A 12,171-nucleotide genomic window follows, 5' to 3' on the forward strand; every position below is an offset into this window, starting at 1 on the left:
ACTCAAGAAAAGAAAAAAAAAGGATATATAATTCCTGCTGTTATTAAATGCAACTTTCTGTGGAGTTACCTGAGGATATCCATTAAGAGCACTACAGTAACAACAGGGCTGTTTTTTTTTCTTTCAAATTGCATTTTCCAATTAAGATAATTTTCTAAACTGCTGGGTATATAACTTGAACACGCCCAGAAATTAGGTCAATTTGATGAAATTGTTTTGCTATAAAACAGCCCAATTTGCTAGAGAAATCACCAAAGTGTAATTTGTATGCATCTTTTCCAGCAACATGCATTTTCAGACACCAACAGCTAGCCTCCTCATTTTGGCTTTGAGTCTGGAAAGCTGTGGACTAACTGCAAATTGAGAGCGGTAATTATGAGAGTGATTATGATTTAGTGCTATACCAGCAAAGGAAAAGGGCAAGGGAAAAAAAAGGAAGGAATTTGTGAGGAAAATATATACTGACTTCTTGAAGTACATTCTTCTGGTCAGCCACATGGAATAAGCCAACAAGTCAGTGTCTGTGAAGGATGAAGTGAAGTCAAAAGGTAATTAACATATTTTCAGACTGAATACAAATACAGGGGTATCTTGACTTACAAATGATTAAATCTTTTTGCTTTTTCTAGATCGGAGCTGTCAGTCGACCACTTTTTTTGCCAACTTGTATTTTCTAACAACATGGTTGGAGGGCAAAATATCTTGGGGATATAATGAATTTTCAATATTTTAAGGAGATGCGGAAATAAATAGTGGTGGACTCTGTGGGGATCAAGGTCTCATTTGGAGAGATGCTAGATGAGCGTAGCCTGAAGGCCATCTCAAGGACCCACTCTCGCTGTCGTGCACCTTTCTTAATGACACTATGACGAAATATTACATTGTGGGCGTTATAAATTTCAATAATTCATACTAATGTCGCTATGAATGCACATTAGTTAAATCCGTTGAATGCCAAAGTCTCAACCTTTTTAACAATGCATCTAACATGGTTGTCCCTGTCCAGCACGTACTGCAGTTATTCAAGTTGGGTTCAAAAAAAGCAGCAATTTATGCAAATGGTGAGAAGGCATAAAACGAGAACACTTGAGTAGAGTGGCTTACAAAAGGTTTTTGCTTGCCGTGGAGAAAATAAAGGTGACATGATGGATGTCCACCTTCTTTGGGGCAAGAATGAACCATCAGAGAAAAAGAGGGAAATGCAAGACAAATTACAGCCAAAGGGTTGAGGAAGAAGATGCTCACCGATATTTATGATGTGTCATGAGAATGTCCTAGAAATAGATATTGTGACAAAGATTGAAATGTTGACAGGTCCACTTTCACCAACAGACATGAAAAAATAAAATCCTCCCTCTCTGGTCCCATCTTGTACATGTAATTTGATTTTAAGTAACCGGGGCTCCTGAGGAAAAACAATCAATCAGAGACAAAGGTTATCTCTGGTTTTCTCTGCCAAACACAAATGCTGAAATGTCCATTGAAACATTGCCTACACAGTAAATAAAGTTTTTATGATGGTTTAAACTATGGAGCAAATTATTCCAAATATAAATCATCTTCACAGAATTCATTATAGTCACACAAGACTAATTGTACTATTGCTGCACTTTTTTTTTTGTGTTCATACATTTTCAGTTTTCTAAAAAAAAAAAAAAAACAATTCTAGGAATAAATCCATCCTCCCCTGTCCCGATTCTGGTAGCTCAGGAGTTCCCACTTATTTTGGAGGGTTTTGAGTTGACAGTTCTAATTATTATTATTATATGTAATTGCAAAGTACACCAAGTTCTCAGCTCACCATTTTCCTCTGTGCTCCAACGTCATGAGCTGCACGAACAAAATAAATCAATACGCAGCAGGATGCAAGGCACTGCTGTCAATTGCATCTCAGTGGGTGACGCATTATACATGGAAACATCACTCAGTTGGGGAGGGGGCATTTTCCACACCATAGCAGCGCACTTTAAGAAGTTCCCAAGAGTGTAAACAAGAATTGAAGGCGCACATCGCACCGGCTCGAGACATACCTCACCCACTCTTTGAGCTACGAGGCAGCACTTGGGCAATATCTCATTTTCCACTGAAATCTTCTGGTGGGCCTCATTTCTGGGAGAACTATGTCGGTTTTCTGTTCAGGATCTGAAGCATCAGATTCCGACGGGATAACAGGAAAAGACTCTCAGTAGTGCTTCAAGGTATTTTACTATTTGTGGCTTTGACCGCATTTAGAGAGAGAAAAAAATCAATGTGACTTACTGCATTTTTGATTCCGTGCCTCATGGGGAAGACGCTTGAGCATTCAGTTGATATCCTTGATATCATCTTAAGTTCCAAGGCTGCTCTTAGCACTCAATAATAAAATTATTCAGCACACTAGCTGGGCGACTAGAAGAATTATCTTACAAGTGAGGACAGCCAGAGTATGTTCTGAAGCCGTTAGCAATATTTGAATGTAGCGTCACATGTCAAGTCAAATTAATTTGTATGGTCTTTAATCACAGAAGCGTAATATCCCCATAGAGTTGATATAGATATTCAATAAATGCTCAAGGGCCGGTGTAACTTTCTGAACATAAACTTAGCTTATTACATATTGGTGAATGTATTGATTAATTCAAAATGGAGCATAATTATCTCCAAGGAGATATCAGAAATTGGAAAAGGTGAGGTCACACTTTTGGTTCACAGTGGTGGTGAGTCCCCGCATTACAATTTGAAGTGACGCACAAACTGGAATTTTCCACAATCTCATCTGGGTGACAAGAAGACAATATTGTGCTTATCAAAATTTATGACCAGTAAACTACAATCCACTTCCTGTTTGCATTATTGCTATGATACATGAAGCTACCATGAAAATGAATACAAATTTATGAACATTAGCATAAAGTGTTGGCTCAGTTAAAAAAAAAAAAAAAGGCTTGCAATGTTGGTAGAAAAGCTGTAGTGTCAAAATTACACTTTTAGTTTTGTAATGCTTTCAAAACTGACAACTTTTTGCACACCCTATTTAGTCTTCATTTTAAAATAGATTTAAATAAAATATGTGAAGTTCATTGTTTTCCTTGTATTGCAACAGTCTCATAATTGTCTATATTTGTATTGTACGATTTTCATTAATTTATGTTTTCAATCATGCTTTTGCTTCCCATGGTAACTATGCTTAATTGAAAAAAGTAGCCAGGAGTAAAAAGTACGCCATATTAATGATAACTAAAATGAGTAAAAAGCTAAATTGATAAATACTCTTGTCAGTGAGTCATCTGTTGTTTATTTACAGAAAAGTTCAAGCTTGGCATTTTAAATATATCCACCATAAAATGGAATGGTTTTGTCCTTGGGCTGTGCTAAAACACCGCAGTCACAGCCAAGTTTTGTCAAAATTGGCCCATGTATAAGTTAATGCATTGTATATACTGCTTATCCTGATATGAAACCCATGCACAAGCCAGATTCAAACTCTCAACTTCACAAGTGTGAAGCGGATGTGCTTCCCACTTTTGCACCGTGCCGCTCAAGCCATGACCCTTGCAACTGAAGATGATGCAGTGACGTGGCTGAGCCCTCCACTATTGACATTTCAAATTTGCTTTTTTATCAAGGACATGGGAGCCCAGGAACAATACATCAAGCGTCCCCATTTGCCATTATTCAGAGCGTGTTCTGAAAAGCAAGAAGTCACCTTCGAGTTGACTTTCCGAGTGTCCCTAGATAGTAAAACCAGCTCAGCTCACAAATCAAGTTTACTTACATTTCAGCGCTCGTTGGCATTTAAAGTAGCGTGCTGTGCACTGACACACACGCTGTTGTTGCATTTGACATGCACTTAACACTAAGCAAACAGCGGGCATGGATGTGATGCTAATAAACTTTACTGCCTAGCAACAGCATGAAACTAAACATGAAATATGCTCAAGTGACACCTCGGCGATAAAATCAATCTTTTCAAGTAATGTTCACTTTGACTGACCCTGTCAAAGCGCTATTTGACAATTTGGATTATTACTGTGGTTGTAAAATGTCACTTTGACATAATGAGCGGTTTATCTAATATTATTATGTGATTTGGTTCGATTCAGGACCTAAACAATTTTTTTTTTTAAATATGATTCGGTTAGATTCAGGATCTGAACAAAAGCAATTTTTAATATATACAGTTAATACAAATATGATCTGCTGTTTTTAAAAACAATCCACAACGCCCATGGCGCAAAATTAACATTAAATGCATAGCAGATTCTAATTTGTACAAAAAGGTGAACTGTGTTGCTATGATAGGTCAAATAAAAGGACCTGGCAGAGAGAAAGAAGGTAAGTGAAAGCGGTACCGAGGGTTGTGTCCTACACTTGATGAGGATAATCAGCACCCTCTCAGAACCGGCTAGTGTGCCACTCTCGCTCCATTAACTTCCTATAGTCCAGTTAACCGCTGGTCATTGCACCTTTTGTACCTGTGAGCGTGCTGCGGAACAAACTGAGCACCGTTTTGTGTTACCTTTATGGCACTGATAATGTCCCTCTCGTGTACACAAATATCATTAGAAACATTTGCGACTAGAAACCTGAAATAAACTCGAGAGAACACTCAACCCTCTCGCAAGCCTGCCTGGCTCAGTCCATTTCAATCAAAACGACATCAGAACAATTAAATCAAGTGTTCCAGGATAATAAGACATATGCGCCACGGAGAAATCCAACAGACTAAGTGCAAAGCAGACATCTCAGGTCACGTCTGGGGAATGTGCCAGCACATTTGGCTGGTTAGAGTTGCTTTTTGAAAGGATCCTCAACAGGTGATTATGTCATGCGGCGTGAGCTCGAGATTGTGACATGGAGTACCGAAACTGTGCAATCAACGTGAGATTGTAAATTGATTCCTAAGTACTTTCAGCCCCTTTGTAATGACACAGCCAAGTGTAAACTTCGACGCGCCCACCAGTCCAATCACAAAAGAGAATCGAATGAGCGGCTTGAAATCCTCGGTCCAATTTAAACATAATCCTCTTAAAAAGTGAAACTAAATTAATTAGTGAGTTCTGTCAGCCTATTAAAAGGAACGACTGAGGATTATTCAGATTCTGGATCAATGGAAGCTTTCTAACAAAGTCCAAACAACACCAACATTTTATTCTACTGCATCACTTGCCAGTATTGTGTTAAAATAATAAACTCATTTGATGACGTAAATTGTAAAGCAGCAGAGTCATGAGGAAATTAATAAAAACATTTGGATAGAAGTTGTCAATAACAACTTGACATAATTACATTTTTCTAAATCTTTCAATAGAATGAATAAAGGCCAAGAAGTGAGTTTGCAGATTTTTTCCCCACATGGTCCTTTGTGACAGTGAAATACTGTAAACTGCCTGATAACATACTAAAATGCTGGTTCACATATTTTCTCTACATTTTACAGATAAGGATTTGTTGACTGTTTTCTTAGAAATGAAATATAAGTCGAGTAATAAGTCACATAAACATTCTTCCCTTTCAACACTGATAAGGAATTGCGCATTGACAGAATATTTGGGACAAAATTGCAAAGCGCAGATTCTATAAAAGTGAATAACTTGTAATAATCACCATGCATTGCAATCTTTCTGCAGCTACACAAAGCACAGAAGCGCCGAAAGCACAGGCGAGCCAAACCGAAGGCAGCCATCACGCTTACAAACTGACGACTTCCCTCCAACAAGCTGGCTGAGTTACAGCCGGGGGGACAATTTCACAACCAGCTATTACATGCAAATATATTCCAACCCCGACTGTGACATTGAAGGCCTGCCTGCAGTTCTCCTGTGGCTGCCATAGAGTCAGATAACACAAAAATGTACTAGAATTTGAACAGGGGTGTGTAGACTTTATCTAGGAGGTAAGTCTGGCATGCATATTACACCAGTGGAGTAATATGGAGTGAACTGGGGTCACAGTTATTGTGAAAAACATTTCAAAGTGCTTGAAGACTTTTACTATTGTTCAAATCATCCTTAGTATTATACCCTCGGAATAAATAAATGATCTATCGATGGTCTCGGGGTAAAGTGACGGGAAATAATTACTTCTGCCAAGAAGCAAACGTGTCCATTTATCGCATTTTCATTAGTCTTTGTAGGCCCGGTCCGAAAATTGCATCATGGATCGAATGTGCTGCAATGATGAGTCACTTCTATTTTGTTTTTGACAAAGTTTCGGAAGAATGGGTACTCAAAAGAAGATAACTGTCTTGGTAGTATGCAGCTGAGCAGATAGTAAAAATGCTCAGTGGGCACCCACAAATTTATTCTCAATTAATATAAAACCTCCTTATCTTGAAGCTCATGCATCAGGTTCGTTTCTCATTTGCGTTTACTATACGTTTAATTTCATGCTAATGTATTTGCCCAGAGTAATTTTCAAATGTTTTGGAAGAAAACAGAAAACAGCACTGGAACTTGTTTTGTTAAATCTGAATCAAAATAAAAACAATACTGTCTGATTATTAAAATGCCGAAAAACCACATTAATTCCCTCATCCTGATTAAGCCAAAGAAAATTGTCATTCATTTCTTTTCCCCAAGACAGTAAGGTCAAGATGCTCCTGCTGACTTGTCATTGATGGATGAACAAGACTGATTTTTGAGCATTTCCATTACTGAAGCTCAAAAAGGCTTAGCGTCGAGAAGGAAAGGGCTAACACTGCACTCTAAGAAAATGAAATGGAAAAAGAATGAATGACCAGTGTACATTGGCAAACAATTGCATTGCATCATACTCATACCTCCTTCCGAAATCATGGCGACACTTTTTCCCTGCAGGAGGGGCTAAGACGATCGATGTGATACAATGCACATTTTATGCCGCAGCACTTTATATCGCTAAACATATACCAGAGTGGTTTCTATATTTGGAAAGTTTCTGTGGAATAGCAGTGATGCCACTGGCGGAGCTAGATGGGGGTTGCGGGGGCATTGGACCCCCCCTCCAGGTAGTATAGCAGATAATTGACTTTAGGGGATTTTCAGATTTTTTTTTTTTTCAGGAATTCTTTTTCTTTTTCACATTTCCACCAAACTTCTTGGATTTGTAATTTGTTTTGTTTTTGTTTCGCACCCCTCCGAGATATATTTTTTAAGCTATGTTATAAATAAACTGCGAAGGGCTTTTATATTCTTTATATTTTGTTTATCTTATAATTTGACAATTTCTCTGGAATTACAAACAAAAAGATTGAAGTACAATATCAATTCTCTAAATTTTCAACCCACAATATTGGTTTTATACAATAGTTACCTGGACAGGAGAGGGTAAGCAGGCCGCTTCCTATTCAGACCACGTTTCTCAGCATCCAGACTCAACGCCTGAAAAATTGAATCATGTCACAGAACAGGAAGTCAAGGTTTGGTTCATCTTCATGGCCCACTATTTTCTGCGCACACTCGTGGATATTTTACTGATGGCCTCAATGGTGCTTTGAGAGAAGAGTTGTTGTTTTATAAGAAATGAATTATTCTTACATATTTTCAATGCTTAAACCTAATGGTTGGTCTTCAGTCCGTTGAGTAAATAAACAGTAAATGATAAAGGACACTGAAAGCACACGTGATGTTCTTGAAGAAGATTAAGTGGCAGGACCCAGTAAGGGGCTCGGAGACGAGAATATATTTGACAATATGCTGAGTGCCATCTCCAAAGAGCACTTTCAATTCAAGAAATCTCTGTGGCCCCATAAAACAATTTTTGGATTGCATTACGGCACTGTTGATGTTTTTTCCATTCCAATCATTTTGGGGGTTACGTAATCGTTGGTCTGTCGCAGAAAACGCTGCCCTACGCGATCCTTCATGCTAGAGAGCCATCATTCAAAATACACGACTGAGGCGTCGGTGTAGGAGTTATAAAATCAAATCAGTATAAAAAATAAATAAATAAATCCGGTCATGCAGAAATTGCCATGCTGCCATTCACTTAGATTGTGTAAGACGGGAAAAACAGCTCACAGGCATTATGAGCATTTTTCAGTCCATCATGCAGAATTCAAGTTAATGTTCTGCAAGATGGTTGCATGGCAACAAAGTGATTGATCCATTCCGCACCCTGCAGAGTCATGAAAGACTGACAAGGAAATGTTCATTTATTGACACATTGGCAGGCAAGAAGACGGCAAATTTAATTACACTCACTCCAAGGATGGTTGTATTTCCTCCTAAGGCCAACGAGCTGCTCGGGACTCATCGGCCTCCGTGTCTGGATCTTCTGTAACCCAATCAGAGACAGCAATCATGGGGCTGGATTTTGGAAGACAAAAAAGACAACATACATTAACATTAGAATGAAGGCCTCCACCTCCTTTGATGAACACAATCAAAAATTCTGAGTTCTTCCGCCATGAGATGACTAATTTTTTTCCACCGATCACATTTATCATGTCAAACCTCAATGACAATTTAAACAAATATGACAAAAAAGTCAGTTTCCTTTTTTTAAAAAAAAATCCCAAACCACCATTTAACATGCAATCATTCAATTTCCAAGCCAAGTTCTTCGAGCCAAGTCCTCCCAGACTGAGCTACTATAGTTCCCCCCAAAAACGGCGATTAAAGATAAGTGCAGCTCTGAAAGTGAAACTGCAACATTGAATCTCTTCATCCATGCTTGTTAAAAATAATATTATGGCGTATAAGCCATTGTGGAAAATTGTTACCTTACTCTCATCTGCCTCTTCATTCAACCTTGTGAAACACAAGAAATGACACTGCAGCTTCTTTTTTAAATTAGGACAAGTCTGCGTCAGAATAAATACTCTCATCTTATAAATAACTCGTAATTTGTTTCTTTTCTACAACATTATTAGATGATTTCATATAGTTTTTTTGCTGGGCCATTCACTGAGATGTTGAAAAGCAGACAAACAAAACAAAATATGTCATAATAATTCGACTTACAATGATCCGGCTTCACAATAGGATCGTTTTGCTCTTTGTACTCTTTGTATTACATGAAAATGTTGAGAAATAAATGCAAGATTTGATTAACAAGTACGCATTGACTTAATTGGTACGTTCATTTGCATGAAAGAGAAATATTGACAATAATTCCTCTGACCCCTTAAAGTGACATCTTGAGGCTTAGGAAGGGGGTCCTAGGAAAATGTTCTCATTTGCAATAAAAAAAAAAATAATGATATGTGCTTTTCCTTAAATTCTGAATCAATCCACCCTCAGGCGCAACACTCAAATAGAATGTAAGAGTTGCTTGATGTACAATTGAAGAAATGCCAGAAAATTTTCCGGAAGCTCGATGCTACACTAATAAAGAGTGCAACTATCTAATTCCAAATTCTTTTTCAAATCGTTCCACTTGCCTGGAGTCCCAAGAGGAAGCGATGAGAAAAGTTTGCAAAGATGTTAGAGCAGCATTGATGATGTTCTACAGCAACTTTAACAGATCAAACAAACAACATTTTCACTCCCTATAAGGCAAACGTGACAATTAACCGTAAAAAAAAAAAAAACTTTCACAAAAGCAGTTCACCCTCCAGCGTTTTTTCCATGAGGACAACGTTCCATTTAACAAATGTAAGACAAAGGCAGAGCCACTTTGCTACCTTCTATGGTTCTGCGGGAACTGGACCAAGCAGTGTTACGTTTAATAACCAACTAATTGGACACAAATGGGCCTTCTCTTTGAATAGTTAGGAAAATAAGATGGTAGCATTTACTTCTCCTAATTAAAATGATGATAAATGATTGGGCCAGAAGCAGTCGACAACGGGAGGAATCAGACAATGCTAGCCCAAAGAATATTTGATTGAGTTTGCGTTGCCCTTTGTTGGGCCGCAATCTCAAGAAGGAAATTGATGCTTATTCTGATTACTACAATGAAAATCAATTTAAATTTTAAATGATAACAGGGTGATGCAAAATGTGTGAGAAATTGCAGCATGGAATCTGCAAGCCTGTGAATAAAATATGAAGCGGATTCTCTGGATTTTTGGTCATTTGCAGTGTTATCAGTGTAAAAAAAAATATATATATATATATATATATATATATATATATATATATTTTGCGCGACCCCACTGGTCGTCCATTTTGACCATTTGAATTGCAAGTTAATATGACTTTACAGGAGGATAAAAAGGAGGATTTATTTTTTTTATGGGTTGGTTTAAATGATCTTTTATTACAGTCCTCAGTTCAAAATGACAAACGATTATATTAAGCAACAATCTTGTTCCAGTGCTAAAAAAAAAAAAAAAACTCTTAACAAGGTTTACATTTCATTTCATCTCGTGAGAATGTCATTCTGCTCTCCATGGGGGCCATAAGTAAAGAACCTCGATAACAAGCACTGATAATCCTGCCGGTGATACACCACAGGCTTATTTGGAAGTTTTTGCTTTGTATTTTGTTAACCTAAAAGAAACAGCACGGCTGTCTACAAAAAAAGTGTCCCCACGGCTATTATGTTACGTGTGTACATTCTCTATTGATCTCCGAGATTTGTGTGCTCCATCCAGTCCTCACGGGAATGTTAAAGCACAAAGTAAAAGAAGCCATAAAGAAACATAACTTGCAGTTCAATTCAAAGAATTTTTTCTTCTCCCAAGGCTATACTGTAATTACATTTTTCTATACTCAATAGTAAGACCCCCCCCTACAAAAGATCTTAAGGTTTATGAAACGGATACATTGAAGAAAAGTTAGCCTCGTTCAGATCAACATTACAAATTAATGTAATCACTTTGAGATGGTTAACTACAGTATAAATAAAAAGTATACAAAATGTATTCAGAGTAGGTGAGGTTCTAAATGCAGAAAAATCTTGAATATAATCAATTTTCTGTAAACTCAGGACCAAAACCACAAGTCACTCAAGCATGCCTGTAGTGTTGAATAAGTGCATATTAATATCATTTTGTTGCAATAAAAACAAGCATTTTTTTTTTTTTTTGCAAACTCCTCAAAACCGCTGAGAGAAGTCAAACAGGTCAACAACGACCAGGCCAAAGTCAGCATGCTAAAATTGAGCTCAAGTGGCTCCTTCCAAAATAATGTCATACAAAATGTGTCAGGAGGCAGGAATGTAAGCCAATCATTTGGATTTATATAACCCATCCTCTGATTATTATTATTATTGTCAACACTGTCTGCTGAGGCCAGGCAATCAGTGTTTGGCACATCAAAAGAAATAAAACATACTTCCTTTTAGCATATTCATATTTTGCATGATAGCTAGTGCATTTGTGTAACATGATCTTTAAATTACATTTCAACACACAAGTCAAGCTTTTCTTATTTGACGTCGTAGGCAATCATTTCTTTTCATGTCGAAAGGGTAGCGGGATTATATAGTCAAGTAAAACAAGATTTTTAATCAGAATTTGATAAGATCTTGAAGATCTTGTCAAGCATCCAGGAATACCACATACTCTATTATAAACGTTTTGGTCATCAAACAATTAATCTTCATCACGTTCTGCGCTTTAATTACTTTTACGCAAGAAGACATTTTCTTGTGTTGTGATAGGATTAAGTTAATACCACTTGACCTAACGTGATGATCGCTGTCGGCAAGGTGGATTCAGCGTCGCTAAAGACAATGAGGCTGGACCGTGATTATGAATTTACTTCTTTGTTATGAGGCATCTAAAGAAGGGCAGGGTGAGGAGTTAAAAAAAAATGGCCATCACAACTGTGCAGGGTATTTGAGAGAGACACGACATATAATTCTCACATAGTTATGAGCTTTATGATCCTTCAGCTGGGCCACACAATGGCCACGCTGGCTTCCTATCCACGGCTGCAGGTCGAGACCATTATGTGGATAAAATTCTTGTTAGGTCTTGATGCCGCGTCTCTTTGAAACATCACAATCAGGAGCTCCTCAGGACCCCGAGTGCTGTTCCAAGCGGGAGTACAACCCGTGCTAAGTAAGGTAAACAGCCATTCGGCTCAGGAGAAGTCAAAGGAGACAAGATCAGAGGAGGTGTAATGAGCAGCGTAGATACGAGTCGGGCTTTTGTCCGTCGGCTTGTCTGTGCTCGGCCCGATGGGAGCGATAAGAGTCTGGAACAATGCTTTTTTTGTCCAGGCTCCAGGCAAACTCTGGTTTCAATCAAGATTAAGTTCTCTCGTCCTGTCCCTCATTCACATCTACATAAACACCACATCCCCTCCGCAAGTGGGG

General features: G+C 38.0%; 1 long non-coding RNA gene across 1 annotated transcript; it reads right to left on the reverse strand.

Annotated features, from left to right (window-relative positions):
• Nucleotides 1-2: 2 nt before the first annotated feature.
• On the reverse strand, nucleotides 3-8,270 carry LOC148390720 (uncharacterized). The gene is made up of 4 exons (XR_015861377.1): nucleotides 8,163-8,270; nucleotides 7,273-7,340; nucleotides 1,246-1,274; nucleotides 3-521 (listed from the first exon to the last, which is right to left on the reverse strand). It is a non-coding gene; the product is annotated as an uncharacterized LOC148390720 (long non-coding RNA).
• Between the last annotated feature and the right edge of the window lie 3,901 nt (nucleotides 8,271-12,171).

The sequence above is a fragment of the Syngnathus floridae genome, chromosome 11 (assembly GCF_059516105.1).
Source record: "Syngnathus floridae isolate MCC-2025c chromosome 11, RoL_Sflo_1.0, whole genome shotgun sequence".
Lineage (NCBI taxonomy): Eukaryota > Metazoa > Chordata > Actinopteri > Syngnathiformes > Syngnathidae > Syngnathus > Syngnathus floridae.